Below are 19633 nucleotides of genomic sequence, written 5' to 3' on the forward strand. Positions count from 1 at the left end.
ACCTCGTTCAGGCAGCAAAGTAGACCTAACCAATTTATTGGTCCATCAATCATGTTTCGCATAGGCCCTTTTTTTATCTGCGGGAAGTGAAGAAATGTATACTGATCGACAGTTATTGTTTTCTACGGTTATGGTGAAGAGTGCAAAGTAAAACTTTACACTATGAACCGACAAACAAAGAAAGCGGACAAAATATACAGTTCCTCAGGTAGACAAAGGAACATCCCTTCACTGCTATTATGTAAAAATGTGTAGAACAGGTGTCACATGCATATTCACCTGTTCCACACATTTTTACATAACAGTGAAGGGATGTTCCTTTGTCTACATGAGGAACTGTATATTTTGTCCGCTTTCTTTGTCCGATCCATAGTGTTAACCTCACTTTAAGCCGAAATTTAACACTCCTGTTTATTACAAATTTTCTTTCTTATTGAAAAAAAACTAAATACTTCTAGGAGAAGCAAACAAGGATATCTAATATTGAAAAAATGGGGACGTGGTCGATCGCGGACCCATAATTATGCAGCTGTTTTTCTCATTTCTTTTGTATTGCTTCCTTTCCATTTTTTGCCCCTTTCAAAAGGCGCTTGAACTTGTTATCCGTGCTTATATTTACCCCCCTCCCCCCCCCCCCCCCCCCCCCCCTCAAACGCACCTCTGGACATGTCACTATTTATCTTGTCAAATTCATTTTACCTAGCCAATGAGTCACCCCACCCCCCCCCTCCTTTTTTCCCCGTTTAAGACTGGTAAATATCCGTTTGTTGATTCCTTGATCGCTACCAAACACTCACCGCAAACGGACGTTGTATATCCGTAATCATAGTACAATCCAATTGCGGAAGTACTGTGAACGTTGACTACCGACAATCGCGACACAGCTAGTGGGCGTTGAAATCTACACCATTTACAAGGTAAATCATCATTAATATGATATTTTATTGATTAGTCGACAATTGATGTAATTGTGTGTTCTGTTTTTCGTTATTCTGGGATGAAATGAGCTTCCATTTTGCGTATTTTGAACGAGTAAAATAGAAATGTATTTGCGGGTACACACTTCCTCATTATGCCGATGTCTATGTGTGGGACTGTAGAATTGAGATGGTGACAGAAAACGAATGATGCTGTGATGTTGCGTGCCAGACTTGATGACTGAGTCTGAGATGAGATTGAAAACATGATGATAACATCATATTAAATTGCATATTATTCCCATGAATACGTCAGATCACTGTTATCAGACTATGCTTGCCTTGCAATGCCATGATGGTAGACGTAATCCGACTGACTCGGGCCTAGATATAGATCTAGATCTAGACCTAGACCGAATTTTCTGTCTCTTTCGTTCGTTAAGCCTCTTATTTGGGTAGGGTCGGCTCTCTCTTTAGAGAGAAAATTTGGTCTAATCTAGACCTACATGTAATGTATAGACTATAACTAAACTTGTTGAGCTGTGTCGCAAGATAGTAAACTTCTCATTTGTTTTTCTTTCTTTTGGACGGATTTGAAGTGAAGAAAGTTCTCTGATCTTACCCAAGATGTGGAGGTCTCAAGTGGGAAGCAGCAACAAACCTCCAGTCACACAGGATGAGGACGATGACTGGGAAACTGATCCAGATTTTGTTGTGAGTTGACCTCCAGTTTAGGACAGGAAAAGGAACAACGTTAGGAAAAAGTTTTGTATGTTACCCCCACTAAATAAAAACGAAAACGAAATTTCTTGTATTGTCTTATTATTACACTTTCTTTCTATCTCTCATTGTCTAACCCTAACCCTAACCCTAGTTTCCCATGTTTTATATACCAATATTATATTATTATTAGGTATCACTCTGAAACATATCTATATGTTTTTTCTTCAATTTTAGTGGGGGTTACATATGGAACTCTTGCCCAACGTTATAACGTTACACCACCTCAAAAGCTGCTGGGGGCCAGTTTCTCAAAATCATCATTATTCTAACTTTGTGGACACTCCTTTGAAGCATATATTAACTCTCTGATAAGTGTTTCTAAGGGATGTCCAATAAATTAGACTTGTGATGGTTTTGAGAAATAGCTTCCAGATGTCTATTGTTGACCAATGAAGCTACATGTAAATCCAAAAATTTAAGTTTCTTAGCTAATCTCTAATCCTATCCCTAAACCTAACCCTAATCCTTACTCTATGATTTGAACATCTATTTATTTATGTTCGGTGCGGTATTCTAACATTAAGACCAGGAAATTTGAAGGGGTTAATAAATTGATAAGCATTTTCATTCATGTGTTCTCCTGTTTAAAACATGGTACACATACATTTGTAGAACTTTGTCTGAAGTCTTAATATGATGATCCCATTTAAATTTCAACTCAAGTATTCAGATTAGTTTAGTTTATTCTGCTTAAGGCAAACAAGCAGTGATACAAGAATAATTTTGGGCATATCAATCATCATCATTATGGTCATCATCATTATGATCATCCTCATTATTAATATTATTAATATTATTGTTGTTTTCATCATCATCATAATCATCATCATAATTATATTTTTATAATAATTATCATTAATATTCTTGTTTACCGGTAGGTTTCAACAATTGTTGATTCACATCACATGTATTAATCTTTTCTGATTATTCAATAAACATCTTATTATTATTTTGCATTGATTGACTAGAATGATGTGAGTGAGCAGGAGCAGAGATGGGGGTCCAAGTCAGTAGAAGGATCAGGAAGGCAAGAGCAATTCAAGTAAGTTAGCCAGTTTGTTCTTCTTCTTCCACCTCTTCTTCTTCTTCTTCTCCTCCTTCTTCTTCTTTCTCTTCTTCCTCTTCCTCTTCCTCTTCCGCTTCTTCTTCCTCTTCCTCTTTGTCTTTTTCTTCTTCTTCTTGTCTTCCTCTTCCTCCTCATCCTCCTCCTTCTCCGCCTTCTCCTTCTCCTTCTTAAGCTTCTCCTTCTTCTTCCTGTTCTTCTTTTTCTTCTCCTCCTTCTTCATTTTTCTATGAATGAAATAAATCTAAAGGGAATACTTTTTCTTTGTATTTCCCACAGTATCCATGAGTTGAGAGAGAATGTGAAGCAAGGTGACGCCGACCAGAAGGAGAAAGAGCTGGCTGCTGCTCCCAAGGCCTCGTATGGCTACGGAGGAAAGTTTGGTGTTCAACAGGACAGGATGGACAAGGTATGGGACTAGAAGAGATGACGTATTCATGTGGTTTAAAGCCCCACTGCACTACTTATAACTATTTGCACCCTCTATATAGCAAACAATGAATAATCGGTGACCATAGGTCCCCCATGGTCCCCTTATTCTTCCTTTTTGTAGGCATTCTGAGCATCCTCCGGGATGGATATGTGTGCAGTATTAATGTAGCGATTCATCATCATCATTATCATATATGAAATTCAGCATTTTCCCTCTATACGAGGGGTTACTGACTTTTGTGCCATGATGACACTCCCTCCACTTTTTCTTGTTATTACATGTCTTATGGCAAGATATTGATTCAGATTTGACATTGACTAATGTCCTTTGGCAAGACGCTGATCTACATTTGCCACACTCCACCCAGGTGAAGTAAATGTGGACCAGCAGGAAGGAATTCCTTGAATGTTGTGAGCACCGAAATAGGTAGCCTAGCAGAGCCAAGGTAATATTGGAGCACTTTGAGTACCTTGCTGGGTGGATATGTGCTCTATATAAATATGCTCCATCTATGAATTGTTTCTTACAGTCTGCCGTGGGGCATGACCATCAGGAATCGCTCAACAAGCACGCATCTCAGGCAGACTACGCCAAGGGTTTCGGAGGCAAGCACGGCGTGCAGTCTGACCGCCAAGACGCTTCTGCTGTCGGATTTGACTACGAGGGGAAGACGGATAAACATGCTTCACAAAAAGGTAAGTAGAGTCGATTTAAATAATGGCTTTTGAGAATGTAAATCACGTATTCTAAAACAACGTGTTGAGAAGATGATGAACCTATCGGATCTTGAGGTGGATGACATAATGAGGGAAAGAAAGAACGGAGATTTCATGGAAAGATATGGTGAAGAAAGTAAGCAGTAAGATTTGGCTGAATGAGGAGGATGCTCAATACAAGAAGAAGTGGAGGAAGGGAGTGGTATCATGGCGTGAAAGCCCTTGTATGAGGAAAAATGCTGATTTTAATAAATGATGTTGATGCGGATACTGAATAAATAATAACTTGCTATAAAGCCCACCGCACCCTATAAGATATTCCTGAAATCTGATAAGTGACAGACAGCAATTTTATTAGATATGGAAATCTAAACACATAATTTTCCTGATATAAGTTCTAAATAATGATAAGACTTCTTACAGCTTGAATTTTAGTGCATTGAAGCCTTCTAGTCAGAATAAAAGCCGAATCGGCTTCAAATCATAGACAGTTGCACTACGACTCTGAGCTGATTTAGCTTTTCCTTAGCCAAGGAAGCTGGAAATTTGTTTAAATATAGATGCTATAAATCATATGACTATTCAGATCTTTGATCATTTAGGTTTGAATGTTCACATCACAAGCTATTGCAAATTCTTCCGAAATTGGATCCTAGCCAGATGGTATGGTGTGCGGAGGGCTAAATTTGATGCAATATGTGTAGAAATTTGTGCTCTTTCCTTAACATGCATCTGGCATATTCGCATCAAATATCTGCCATGAAAGTTAATGAGCCGAGCCACAAAACGTGGAATGATTGTCGCGAAAGAAAGGAAGCTGGAAATTTGTTGAAATATCGATGCTATAAATCATATGACTATTCAGATCTGCAATCATTCAGATTTTATAAGTTCGAATGTTCACATCAAAAGCTAATGCAAATTATTCCAAAATTGGATGTTGGCCAGATCGTATAGTGTGAGATGCTCAGTATTAACCCTTTCAGGGCAGGATTTATGTGTATGGCTTTATTGATCACAATTTGTTCTTCAAATTGGCAACCATTTGTTTTATTTTATTGCTACATCGTAAAGGTAAAATGCATCATCTCTATAAACATTATAAACATTATACATAGGTGCGAATGTTGTCAAAAAGTTCAGAAATGGCAAATTTTGATTGAAAAACTATGATATTGAATCTCTCAACAATTGCCAATTTAAGGATTTTAGAGATTATGTTCCTTTTAGATATTCCTAGCATCAAACGCAATACAGTCTTGAAACAAGAATGGATGCAGTATCATACAAGTGCAGGAATTTTTTGCTCTTCTCACACATCAGGGGCCCGTTTCATAAAACTTGATATCCATAACAAATGCTAAATTACTATGACAAATATGCTCTCAGCCAATCAGATGCCATGATTTCAGTAGCTTATAACAGTAGCTTGTAACGCATTATTGATATCAAGTTTTATGAAACAGGGCCCTGGCATATTTTATAGGGCTCTGCATCAAAGGCTAATGAGCCGAATCACAAAATGGAGTGATTTTTGCGAAAGAGTCAATACCATTCCTCCTATAAGCCCTTCAATCATTGTCACAAACCAATTAAATATATCTGGATTGAGAAGGACAAATGTGAATGATTCCTGGAAATTGACATGCTTACATACCCTGTAGAGTGTATGTTCACAGCAAAGTGTAATGAGGAAGTTATGGTAGTTAACATAGGACTATTCTCACTGCTTCAGATGTACATATGAGTATGAGTTGCACTGCTTTGATGGAGGGGGGCGAGTTGAAGTCATTGGGAGGTATTCTCATAAGTTAACCCGGACTAAGTCTAGACTAAACAAGAATTTTAGTTCACACTTCTATGAAATGCTAGGTTTTATCTTCCTCCTTCAATATTCATGACAAAAATAATCTATCAAGGATTTTGTTAAAATTCAGTTCATACTCATATCATCTTTTCTTACCATTTCATTGCAAAATTAATTTGTTGGACACTTTTCATTGAAGGATTGAAATAATATGTACAGGGTAAATGAGTTTGCAACAGTTACTCCATAATAGTGTGGACTAAATAAGTAAATGTACATGTACGTGCTAACTTACTAGTACACGCTACCGGAATACCACCCATTGTTTCCCATATTTTACCAACCAATGCTCAGATCTTCGTACATGTTTATGATCATTGCATCCAGTTGAAGGCTTGTTCAGATATGACGGTTGCGAAACACAGCGTTTCTTAACATTTTTATGCTGACTTAAAGTTTAAAGACCGTCAATACTACTGGGCCAGAAGGGATTAGACCACACAGCGAGGTCACTGACAGGTGGCTATCTCATTAACTCAGCTCTCAACTAACCTAAGAAAAAGAGGATCATGGGGGACCAACAGGCACCGATTGGGGAAGTTTTATATATAGAGGGAGCAAGAAGCTACAAGTAGGATAGTGGGGCTTTAAATACCGGTACCCTTCACATTTCTGTATCATATAACACAGAGCTAGAGGGAAAAGTGCATGAACATCGTGTGCGCAGTTACCATTCATTTACGTTAACAAAAATCTGTAGCAGCATTCTTTTGGCGGTTTGCCGCACCATGTATGAACAAGCCTTAATCAGACGAGACCAAATATGAATTGAAATGACCTAAGTTTGATTTCAATTTATGTGCAGAGAAGGACATCATGTGACCAAACAACTTGATCGTGCCAAAATAATTGTTCTGTTCTTGGCAGTATAAATGTTCCTGTTTGAGTCTGACGCCTCGATCAAACAGCTATTCATTAGGTTCTATCACATGCAACTGAACTAGTATCTGCACATCGCTTCAATATCGTTTTATCAGTGCTACACTTTAGGAGGAAGTAATGTGTATAAAATGAAAGAATGTACCTGGTACTTCTATTGTATGATATCAACACCATCCTATTCAAATCTCATGCCTTTTTATAGCACTTTGAAACTAAATGTACATGCAACTTGTAAAGGGGGCATACAATGGTGATACGTATATTTATTTATTCATTTCTTTATTTTTAAACTGGTTTATTGATTGAATAGCAGCAAGCCTGAAACAAATTGAATTTACACAAGATTAAAAAATTAAATTAAAATACAATACATTTAAAATTGGTTAGATAAAATACAGTAATATACAATTTTCATTTACTTAATCGTTTAGAGAGAGAGAGAGAGAGAGAGAGAGAGAAAGGAGGGGGGGGGGGACAATTGATGACATACTTTTCCATGACCCTTTACAAATAAAGAGCTTATTCTTGTAAGCCTCATCCTTATGCAAAACATTATTACTCTGTACCTTGTATTTCAGGATTTAAGAATTCACATTGTTTTTAAATCTGATATTTTGTTTGTGTCATAATTTCGATCAAAGCTTCTGTACACTACTTTTTGTAAGTACAGTTAAACCTTTAGTGACCACCTGTCTATACAGACCACATGTTTTGTTTCCCTTGAAAATTGTTTCTCATTGAAACATGTACTAAATGAACCTGTGTACAAAGACTACTTTTTGTGTTTCCCTTGGGTGGTCGCTATAGACAGGTTTGACTGTACATGTAGATGGTGTGATTGAATCTTATTCTACCAACACCTGCTGATAGGTGGTTTAGCCAGGGGAGTATGGATATGAGCCCTGTTTCAATAAAACTTGTTATCAATAACAAATGCTAAATTTCTATGACAAATTTGCTCTCAGCCATTCAAATGCCAAGATTTCAGTAGCTTATAACAGTCATTGTAGCTTGCTGGTGATAACAAGTTTTATGAAACAGGGGCCAGGAGTTCTAAATGTAAAAATAAAATTGGTTTCATGAAAGTCAGTCACATACAAGTACGTACTTTTTTTATTTTATTGTCTTATTTTATCCTTCCAGATTATTCCTCAGGTTTTGGAGGGAAGTTTGGAGTGCAGAAGCAGAGCATGGATAAGGTAATTAAAAAGCTTTTTATCTGCAATTATTTATTACCGTTAAAGGGATTGGGTATCTTTGTCTCGGACTCTGAAACAAAATCCTGGATTTAGCTCATGCAGCAATGATAATTATAAACCTTTAGATTAGTCAGGAACCCCATGACTTTTACAAGCCGATCCCCTGTCTGATTATCAAGATATGTAAGATTGGAAATCTAAATTTCTAAAACTGTTTTTCCTAACGGTTTTTATAACACTACAGTCTATTGGGGAAATTAAGGATGGTAAAACCGGTCACTCAAAGATTTTACATTTTTGAGGCACTTCATGATCATTTTGAAGCGCAATTTTTTGAGGGCTTCAATATTACATCGTATCACAGATACGTAGGGCCATGCATCTCCGATTTAATATTGTTAAACTTCAATGCCTTTAATCAAACCTGTTGACAACAAATTGTTTTACACATAATTTAGTACACCAGTACGTGAAACCAGTTTTTGCACCCTTTAACACTTGAGAATGTCTTACTTTGTGCTTGGGACCTTTTTAACAGTAGGCTACCAAATGGTTTTGCTTTGTAACCATTTACCCCATATCAATACTAACCGCAAGCTTTAAAATTCATGTCACATGATAAAGAGACGTGTACAGGTGACAGTGAGGGCAATGTGCCAATTCAATAACTTCTCTCTCTCTCTCTCTCTCTCTCTCTTTATCTCTCTCTCAATCTCTGACTCTTTTCTCTCTATTTATCTCTCTCTGTCTTACTATCTATCTCTATCTATCTCTCTCTCTCTCTCTATCTCTCTCTATCTCTCTCTATCTATCTATCTCTTTCTATCTCTCTCTCTGTCTTACTATCTCTCTCTATCTATCTATCTCTCTCTATATTTCTCTCTCTCTCTTTATCTCTCTCTATATTAATCTCTCTCTCTCTCAATCTCTCTCTCTCTCTCTCTCTTTATCTCTCTCTCAATCTCTGACTCTCTCTCTCTCTCTCTCTCTCTATCATCTCAGAGTGCTGTTGGATGGGACTACCAAGCAGGTTTATCACAACACAACTCACAGAAAGGTACGTTCACACTGCCTGAGAAATAGAGATCCATAGGTCTTTATTCTATTGATACAGTTAACCTGTTGTCTACAGGAACCGGGTGGTCCAAGTGCAAAGTCTATGGGAATTAGAACAATTCAGAAGTCGACAGGTTAACACTGACACTGGGTCTAAATCACGCCTAACGAAACAAAAACTTTGGCCTAAGACTAATGTCCTTTGTTGAACCTGAGAAATAGAGAGGCGCAATGGCTCAGTAGTCGAGCAGCTGTCCTGTAACTGGGGGGTCCCGTGCTCGAAACAAGTTTGAGAAGTTTTTTTGCATGTTAGAGGGTAAGTACAGTAGAAGGAATATACTAAGTAACATTTCATACAAAAATTATGCGTTTTTTTCATCAAACTTCAATAATGTTACCGAGTCACTTTAAAGTACCCCTGCATGATAATTTTGCATGCATGCATCCATCACAGATTATTCTACCGGTTTCGGTGGCAAGCACGGCGTGCAGACTGACCGCCAAGACGCTTCAGCTGTTGGATTTGACTATGAAGGAAAGACAGAGAAACACGCTTCGCAGAAAGGTCCGTGGGAAATGTGACGTCGTAGTGGGTTTATAGCAGTTTAGTCTACAGCCTGGGGGGTGTTTCATAAAGCTGGTTGTAAAGTTACGCATGCCTTTACGAACGACTTATATATGAAAAGCCAAATGGGATGCTCAATCTTTTTTTAACTGCATCAACTAAAGTTGAACTGTGCAGATGTAGATTAACATTCTTATTATAACAAAAAAAATTAATATGAGGTATATTTTTTGCCATGATTTAATTGAGGTTATTTGAAATATCAGGAAAAATTTGGGGCATCCTTTCTGGCACTTCATATTCAAGTCGTTCATAAAGTCATGCGTAACTTTACAAACAGCTTTTTTGAAACACCTCCCTGTTTGTCTACGCCCCAATTAGTCTTTTGCTCATTCAGTCTAATTCCCAGTTAAATAATGATAATCATTCAATAATTATTAGACCTTATGGATGATAGATGAAATAGGCATGAGAGAATCTGGGAATTAGACTAAATGAACAATAGACCAAATGGGTAGTAGACTAATTAGAGATTAGACCAAATGGATATTAGACTAAACGGTTATTGGACCATGTGGCTAATGGAGGGTTTGGTGCAATCCATAATGTGAATAGACTAATTGGGTATTAGACGAAAGGGTTGTAGACCAAACACTATTGTAGTAAATTGCTTGGAAGAGTAAAAAGAATAAACTGATTGATAGGGCAACTAGGGGTACACAACTCAAACAAGGATTTTGTTTAAAAAGGAGTAAAAAAAATTACTGAAAGATTACTGTGAGATAATCAAGGTATCATGTTTATGAGTACATCCTGCTTGGCTATAAATGTACATGTACAAAAGTCCTATTCCTGCTGCCTATATAGAAATTTGAAGGAGCGATTAAGGTTCCAAACATTTAAACGGTAAATCAAAAGTATGGGGAAACTGTACAATTTCCCATTGGAAAAGAGAAAAAGGAAAACATCACAATTGCCTGTGAAAATTGTGTTGACATGAGGCCAGTCACCCAAGTATTTACAAATTTATGGCAGATTCACACATAATGCAAGTGCCTTTTGTTCCAAAAAAATATAACTGTAAGACTTTTGTGGTTAAGGTTCAGTTCAAGATATTATTTAAGAAAAATATCCATCATGATCCTATGGTGTGCAAAATTGACAGATTATTCCAGCGGGTTTGGTGGGAAATACGGCGTGCAGAAAGACAGCCAGGATTCATCAGCTGTCGGGTTTGACTACGAAGGCAAGACGGAGAAGCACGCGTCACAGACGGACTCGAGCAAGGGGTTTGGAGGGAAATACGGCGTTCAGAAGGATAGCCAGGACTCATCGGCCGTCGGGTTCGACTACGAAGGCAAGGTAGAGAAGCACGCGTCACAGACGGACTCGAGCAAGGGGTTTGGAGGGAAATACGGCGTTCAGAAGGATAGCCAGGACTCATCGGCCGTCGGGTTCGACTACGAAGGCAAGACGGAAAAGCATGCATCACAGACGGACTCGAGTAAGGGATTTGGAGGGAAGTTTGGCGTTGATAAGAATGCGCAGGACGCAACGGCAGGAGGCTTTGGTGACATGCAGGGTGTTTCATCGTCCTATAAGAAGACACGACCTCAACCACCAGGTAAGACACCTTCCTTGGTTTCAATTTCCGTTTCTCTGCTACGTGCATTTCATTTTCCCTCAGAGGGCATAACAGGCAACTTCAACAAACCCACTCAAGAACAGACACATTCGCGAACTCCTACTTCATGAATACAATGCGTGATCGGAACCAGCTTAAGCCGGAGACTATCTTCCACACTGACCGCGTCAAATTCAAAATTGCCCCGACTTCCCCTCCATCCACAAATTAATCCACCCTATCCAGTTAAAACTCAGACAAGTATTTTGGAGGAGCAACCAACCAAGTACCAAGTACATGAAAGATAACATCGTTTTCAGTACGTGGATCAAGTCTGTATTTTACTTAGCATTTTACTAGGCTAAGGAATGTGTCTCAACTCGTAATCAGATCATATCGGAGCATTTTACTTTATTTAGCCAACTTAAAGGTAAACTGCTTGCTGGTATTCATTTTGACATCACGTTGTCATTCCAAAATAATGTGCAATTAACACCTTGAAATGCGTGCTCATAATGTGCCCAGGTTATGATAATAATGTGTTATAAAAGTATATGCCTGCCAATCAAGGCCTCCAAATAATTGGCTTAAGTCTGCTAGGAAGCTGTCTTAAATTTAGGGTAAAATACTTAGCCATAGGCTTGAACTGAATTTTATCTAAGTCGAAAACTAAGTAAAATACTGATATTTCTGATAAGTATTACATTGAATAGTTCTACCTGGATATTGATGTTTTTATTTTGTTCACCCTACGTAGCTAAAAGTGGCGCTGGAAACATGAGGAATAAGTTTGAACAGATGGCGCAAGCAGGAGAAGAGGTAAGTCTTCTTGTTCCTCTTCTTTTTTTTGGGGGGGGGGGGGGGGGGACGGGGAGGGGAGGTGGCGGGGGGTGTTGCGAACAAATCCTCCTGATATTCAGCTAATGAACAATCACAATTTATACGAACATTGTAAAGAAAAGCTTAATTAAAAGTGTTAAATACAAATGTATTGAAATCGATTTTATCATTATTGCTCAATACATCTTTCAAACCTGTACTCTTCGTCTGAATTTTTGTGACAAAGTAATTTCCTTTTCATGAGCTGATAGTGAGGTATTAGGAATCCCATCAAAGTTTTATGCTCTTACAAATCTTTTCACAAATTCTTAATGTGATGATCAAAAGAATAATTAGGGTGATATCCTGTTTTGTAATAGGCCATTTTTTCAGTTCTTTCATTATACAGTACATGTATATCAACCAAATTCTTTTCATGAATTGTTTTGAACTTGGAAATCATAGTTTGTTTCTTTCTCTTTTTGTTAACAGGAGAGCAGAAGAAAAGCAGAGGAAGAGAGAGGGAGAAGACAAGCAAGGGAACAGAAGGAAAAAGAAGCGGACAAGAAAAAGGAGGAGGTACGTAAAACACTGTTTTTGAATATTTCTCTTGCTCGTGATTTGGGGAATATATGTTACCGAAAAAGAGCTAATAATACACCAGTTTACAGTTGTGTGCGCCATTTTAATTGGCGAGTAACAAAGCCAATGACCTAAAGATCAGTGGTATTTATGCGTAAATTAAGATTGTGCCCATGCAAATTATGATGTGAGCACACAGCGCAGCGCGCAGGCAGTGATGTCATCATAATTTGCATGGGCGCAATCTTAATTTACACATAAATCCATGACCTCGGGTCATTGGCTTTGTTTATTCGCCATTTAAAAAGGCGCCCATGTCTGCGCATGCGCACTGATACAACTGTAAACTGGTGTATTAGCTGTGAAATACATTTCTATGACAAATTGTTCTCAGCCAATCAAACGCCAAGATTTCAGTAGCTTATAACAGTTATTGTTACTTGGTGAAACAGGGCACTGATGGGCCACATTTCACAAAACTTGTCATCAGTGACAAATTACAGTGTTTGTTACAAGCTACTGAAATCCTTGCTTCTTATTGATTATCAGCAGATTTGTCATTGAAAAAAGGCTTTGTGAAACAGCTCCCAGGTCATCGGTCCTGAAAGGTTAATAAAAGAACACACCCATCCTATCTAATATTAATTATTGTGTTTGATTATTCAATATCCAGGAGAGGCAGAGAGCCTTAGCAGAGCATCACCGAGCCCTTCCAGATGAGCCGGAGCCGGAGCAAGAGCCAGAACGGGAACCTGCGCCAGAGCCACAGCGAGCCCGCCTGCCCGAGCCCGCCGCAGCACCGCGTCGCGAACCTCCACCAGCCGCAGCCGATGACGAATGGGAGACACAAGCAGACCAAGAAGAACCCCCAGCACTCCCCCCTCCCCGACAGAGCAAGCAGCTTCCATCGTTACCAGGGCGACAGGCTCAGCCCCTCCCCTCGACGCCGGACGAACCAAACCTGTACGAGGATACGGGAGACGTGGGTACAAATTTTGACGAACCGGAGGATACGTATGCTGATGCAGACGCAACGGCAACCTACGATCAGCCTCCAGATGACATGGGTCAACAGACTTATGAAGAAGTTGGTAAGTACTCCACTATAATATGTCACTCTTTTATAATGCTTGATAGATGATCTATTTTTCTAAGCGCTGTCCATTGTAATTATTATGTTCCTAAGCATATTTGAAGAAAGTTTCCTTTGACGCCTCAAAAGCTTGCCAGTGGAATCCATAATTAGAGATGCCATTATATTTATTAGGTATTTGTATTTGTTATTGTTGTTGTATCTAAGTTGAGGGCTGCGGGCACGTCAAGCTACTTTGCTTATTTCTGTAGCCCTCCTGCATCTAATGTATGTTAATTATGCATTCAATATATTTGTTTAAATTCGTTCATTATCTGTATAAGATTATATACACTTAAAATATTGTATCAAACCATGTTCATGAAAATGTATGATGAAAAAAGAAAAAAAAAGATGCAGAAACCAATAAATCAAATCAAAATCAAAATCAAAAAATGAAATGTTTTATTACCAGGAATACATTTAGTATAAAACAGGTTTAAACAGGTCTGATATGTACAGACACTTTAAAAAGACTTGGTAACATTGTTCAGATGAAAGAAAATGGTGCTAAGGTAGTGAATTCAATGCTAGATGTACAATTTAAGATAATCTGAAATTTTGATTGAAAAGAGACCATTCTTAATGATAACAATTGGGAAAAACTGATCTAATCTATTCCTTAATTCTCAGAACTATATTATTACAATTTATTTACATTTAAGGTGAATGTAAATCGTCACAGAGCAATGAATTGGCTCTATATACCATTCTAAACATTTAAGAGTGAAAGATTTGTTTTAAAGCCTGTCTTATGTCTTATTTTCATGGAAAAGGGGTTGGGAAAGTTCAAAAATGGCCGGGAGAATTTACCGTTAGAGGCCTTCAAAGAAAACCTTGAATATCTTTGTGGTTTGAGAATTTTTTCAGGATTTTTCACATGTTAGGGGATTAGTACAGTAGAAGGAATATAATAAGTATCATTTCATATCCTTTGATGAAACAATGCTCTTTCTGTAATTGTTCTAGATCGTGCTCCAGTGGCCGATGATTCCACCTATGAGGACTTGCCACCCCAGAATGAACCTGTTGAAGACACCACCTATGAAGCGGTACCAGAGGGCCAGGATGGCCTTCGGGCTAAGGCCCTCTATGATTACCAAGCTAGTAAGTCAGAATATTTATTTATCATTCAGTGTTAATGTTAATCGGTGGTGATAAATGATATTGATTATGATGATGATGGTGATGAACAGATGATGACAATCGATAATGACATTGTTAACGTATAATGAGAATCCTGCAGTAAATTCTATATTATTGTTGATACTCCTTTGTTTTTCTAGACATGAAATAAGATAAATATAAACAAATATAAATATCAGACTTACAAATTTATTTGTTGGGGGCCAAAATATGTGTAACAGATTATCGGAAAAACCATACATTTAGACGTTTTTTTTCCAAGCGAGAAGGACTTTTAGTTGAATCCTGCTTTCTTGTCTTTGGTTGCTGCCCTTCCGTGAAGGTCTCTAAAACTTGTGATTTTAATATTTTTTGCATTTTTTTTCCTCCAAACAGCTGCTGAAGATGAATTGACCTTTGACCCGAATGAAATAATCACACACGTAGAGACGGTAAGTGTACATATTCAGTTTCAGATTCATTTGCAGAAGATTTTATTGATCCACATTTCAAGATCAGAAATTGTCTTCCGCAGGCGCTATAAACCATGAAATTGTCTTCCACAGGCGCTATAAACCATGAGCATTTCATGAAACCTTGATAATATATAATTTATTAAGGCTTGCTCAGACATGATGTGGTAAGTGGCTGTAAAGAAAATGTTGTGTTTTTTAAAAGGTGTAAATGGATGGCAGCTTTGCACAACAAAGGTCCTACACTTAATCACCAAGTCTATGCTGTAACATACATATGTGTGTGGCATATATTAGACTTCACATCAATCAATCAATTAAAAGATACTTGATATAGCGCCTTTTCCTTGTGGTAACAAAGCACTGCACACGCCGCTCCAACAATGTTTGGACCACTTATAAACAAAAGTCAGTCACTTCTCAGAGATCAGTTAAGTACATGTATATGAAGGATGGTAATAACGTCATTCTTAGCCGAATAGATGTGACTTTAGTAAAAACAAAAATTGTAAAAACTGTTGGGGTTTACGGCTGTATATCTTAGGCAAATTTTAATCATATTTTATTGTTTTCTTTGCTGCTGTTTACAGATTGACGATGGTTGGTGGAAGGGGGTCTGCAGGGGTAAGGTCGGCCTCTTCCCAGCAAACTACGTGGAAATGTTGTAGATTAGATGAACACCAGGGGGTGTTTCACAAAGACTAAGATCGATTTTGAAGTTGGACTTGACTATGACAGGCCGTTAATGCCACTAGTTCCTCTATACCATACCTGGCATTGGTTTCTCAAGGGATGTTTAAAATCATGGTCGCAAATCTACAGAATTTACATTTTTTGATAGTTCATTAATGAATGAAAAAGTATTATCTAATGATCATAATTCAGAAACCAATGGGGAGTGCAACCAGTGGCATGACAGGCCTGCCATAGTTTAGTCCAACTTAAAGTTGATCTTAGTCTTTGTGAAACACTCCCCAGAGCTACCATAGAGGGCGCAGCCCCGTCCACAGCAGATAAATCGTTCTGCATTTTAATAGCCAGGATCATAGTGGTTAATGAAAACGATAGTCGATTCTTCTTTTATAGAGCACATCACATTATATTGGTACAAAGTCTGTATGTGCTTCCATTGACATTTTTTACCTTGGATATCCGTGCACATTGCACAAAATGGGAAAGTCTTCTTGTTTATTCACAAATGCATCATTCCACACAGTTTAGAAGGTGGCAAGTGCTACTAGTCCAATAGTTATTTAAGTGACAGACAAGAAGATTATGGTGGCTTTAATAGCTCTTTATATACCCTTATTAGCAAATTGCTTGTGGGCAGGGTCCTAGATTGACAAAAAGATTTTCTCACCGAATTTATTGCAAGTGCATTGATTTTCTTAGTACCATCCATCCAGATAGAATCCTACAAGAAAAGTGCATTGAACTTTCTTAGTCATGAATATACGTAGTCAGCCGTACATACATTTATATGCTTTGAGAAAAGCTTCATATTAAAGTTAAAATGTTTCTGTGTTTCAAATCATGTTTTTAAATATATAATTGATTTTCTAGCTTTTCCATGTGAAATAGAGCCATGATCTTTCATACCTACATGTATACCTGTTCAAGGTTTGCCTTGTTTTTCAGTCATGGAGCTGCATAGCTAATTCAGGAATAAATGTCTTTAAATCTTTATACCGGTGTACCATTTAAATAATCTCACTGAATCACTGTGCCACATTGCATTTTATCATGGGACGTATATACCGTAAGATCGTTTACCTGTTTTTAGTGCAAGATTAATCTTTACTGGTGTTAAAAGGGTTGTCATGGAGCTAACCAAGACCAGGGTCCTGTTGCACAAAACCTACCATTGATGGTAACTTTGCCATCAATGGTAATTACCATGGAAACCTTGATTTTGATTGGCTGTTGAGCCATGTTACCATGGTAGTTGCCATTGATGACAAAGTTACCATCAATGGTAAGTTTGATGTAACGTGCCCAGATATGTGTCATTTTGCCAAGCCATTGTGTTGCACAAAGCAATTTTTCTGTTGATTGGTGCATATTGTTTGGTGCAAAATTGCACATGTGGCAAACAAGGGACCATACAGACAGACGAACAAAGCAACCAAAGTTTTAATACTAAAAAAATAATGTTTGACTTGTCTAGAAAGAAGGCATTTACTGTTTTACTAACTTTTGTCAAGTTACAGTGGAAATTAGACAGGTTTCCTCGGAAAGGGACATAACAGAGTAGTAGCTAGGATGAATGCATGGTCTCTGGACCAAAGTTGTTCATGAGGGATATTTTAAATAACAGTTTTTTGATCGAGTTTTTCAAAATGCCTTTATGAGGACATTATCTGACATATATTTCTGTATGACGATGTTATTAAACAAAGATGAATTAGATGCCTAGTTCACAACCGATAAGCCAGTCTGTAGATGAGGGCCAGTTTGAAGATGAGGGTCATGTATACCAAAGTTGTAAAAACGAATACTGGATACGTGTTCATGAAGGTTACATAATAACTATTCTATGGGACACAGGTGGAAGTATTCTTCCAAACATAATCCATGAATCACAGCCATGACTTTGGAGGTGATTATTCTAAAATTCACAAAGTGGAACTACTCCATGGGCAAAAGATCTGTGGATATTTGGGGTAATTTGTACCATGTGCTACTAGGAACTGGTATATTGCATTATATGTTACAGTGTGTACAAATCAAATATGCCTATACCCGATGATTATGTTATATATTAGGCTTGTTTTGTTATATGTCCTATTATATCGGTTTGACCTATAAATAGCCAGGAAACAAACTTCATGTAGTGTCAGTAATTCAAAGGAAAGAGATATGCCAAAGATGATTTCTCATATTCCAAAGCAGCACCAAACAACCTATGGTATTATGAAATTTCAAGGATAGCGACGTTATACCAGGTAGTGTTTCCTGTACATCTACCAGTATTTGTATTTTTAGTATTATTTAGATTTAGATAATGCTTTTCTAGTTAATGTACTACCCCCACGAAATATATAATCTGAATTCCAGTACGATATGAACACATGTATTAAATACTGATCTTTCAAATGATAATATATAAATGACTGTGTAATCATGTGATATATGTAAAAAAAAAAAAAAAAATAGGAATATAAATTCTTTGTTAATTACTGGAATTTCAAATAGAATGTACTTTTATTATCATCCATCAGATTATGAACTCTTACATTAAAGCATTCAGCAAATGAATAATTGTATATTGATAGGACTTACCTATGATATGACGAAGACAGAAAAATATTCACAAACTCTGCTTATTAGCAAATCATGAACATGTTATGTAAATGTAATATATACTATTATGTTATTGTAGTAAAACTAGTGTATGTATATCATCATTTCATTTGTTACATGTATGTGTAGAGCTTCTGATCACTTACCATCATTTGTGATGTACAAGTAGTCAATAATTTGATAAAATGGAGTTGGCGAGTATAATATTGTATCTGTATCTGCGAGTAACTGTTATCATTTTACGTTTGTACACGTCAGATTAAAAGAGATGCCTTTTCATTTTTTGCATAAAGAGAAAAGTGTATTGACATTTTTTTTATCTCCGGTTCAGCAACTATCTCTCCTTGAAATCTACTACGCACAATGTGCAAATTTATTTATTTTTTACTTTGCATGTTATTTATAATGTACATGAAAACATTGCTTCATAATCAGTTATCAACATCGCTATCATCAGCCATCAACATCACTATCAACATCACCATCAACATCACTATCATCATCGTTACTGTAGATAGTGTCAGGCGCGCCAGAAGCAGTTTGGGATGGGGGGGGGGGGGGGCAAACGTTCCAGGGGGCTCACCTTCCAGGGGCAGTGGCGTCATGAGCAAAAACGTTTGGAAGCCCCGGCAGGGGGTCAAGGGGCTGAGCCCCGGAAGCACAGGGCTTTTAGGCATTAAATTACGGTCAGATAAGCATATTTATATACCTTATTTGTGACACTGTTAGGTCACTATAATTGGCGGAGAGTCCAGTATTAGGAAAGTCAGATGAAAGTTGTTATTTTCTAACAAATTACCAAACAGTATCTGCAAAAAACTTGTCCAATATGATCAGGACTATAAACCATGAAACACGTACGATATAAAAATATAAGCAAGAAACGAACCCAGTGCAAAGAAATAAGGAAACTAGTGGAGCAGCTGTAACGCGCACCACCAGCTTCCAGTGCAGAGATTAGAAAGAAAAAAAAAAATCTTATGTATTTCATTGTTTTTGTTTAACTTATTTTTTGTATTGTTTTTGATGTTTTATTTCATTTCTAACTACAATTCAACTATTTTGACTCCCAAAACAACCACCTTAACCTGAAA

General features: G+C 37.5%; 1 long non-coding RNA gene across 3 annotated transcripts; it reads left to right on the top strand.

The window, feature by feature from the left end:
• Positions 1-789: 789 nt before the first annotated feature.
• Positions 790-18838, top strand: LOC105443607. Of its 3 annotated transcripts, none has more exons than XR_004064566.1 (15): positions 791-917; positions 1517-1631; positions 2669-2742; positions 3043-3172; positions 3726-3891; positions 7805-7860; positions 8863-8917; positions 9371-9481; positions 10647-11105; positions 11863-11924; positions 12417-12503; positions 13180-13597; positions 14608-14745; positions 15160-15215; positions 15827-18838. It is a non-coding gene; the product is annotated as a src substrate cortactin (long non-coding RNA). The 3 variants fall into 3 exon arrangements; XR_004064567.1 differs by having other exon boundaries at positions 856-919; positions 1510-1631; XR_004064568.1 differs by lacking the exon at positions 9371-9481 and having other exon boundaries at positions 790-917.
• The last annotated feature ends 795 nt before the right edge of the window (positions 18839-19633 follow it).

The sequence above is a fragment of the Strongylocentrotus purpuratus genome, unplaced genomic scaffold, assembly GCF_000002235.5.
Source record: "Strongylocentrotus purpuratus isolate Spur 01 unplaced genomic scaffold, Spur_5.0 spur5_scaffold_17, whole genome shotgun sequence".
In the NCBI taxonomy this organism is placed as follows: domain Eukaryota; kingdom Metazoa; phylum Echinodermata; class Echinoidea; order Camarodonta; family Strongylocentrotidae; genus Strongylocentrotus; species Strongylocentrotus purpuratus.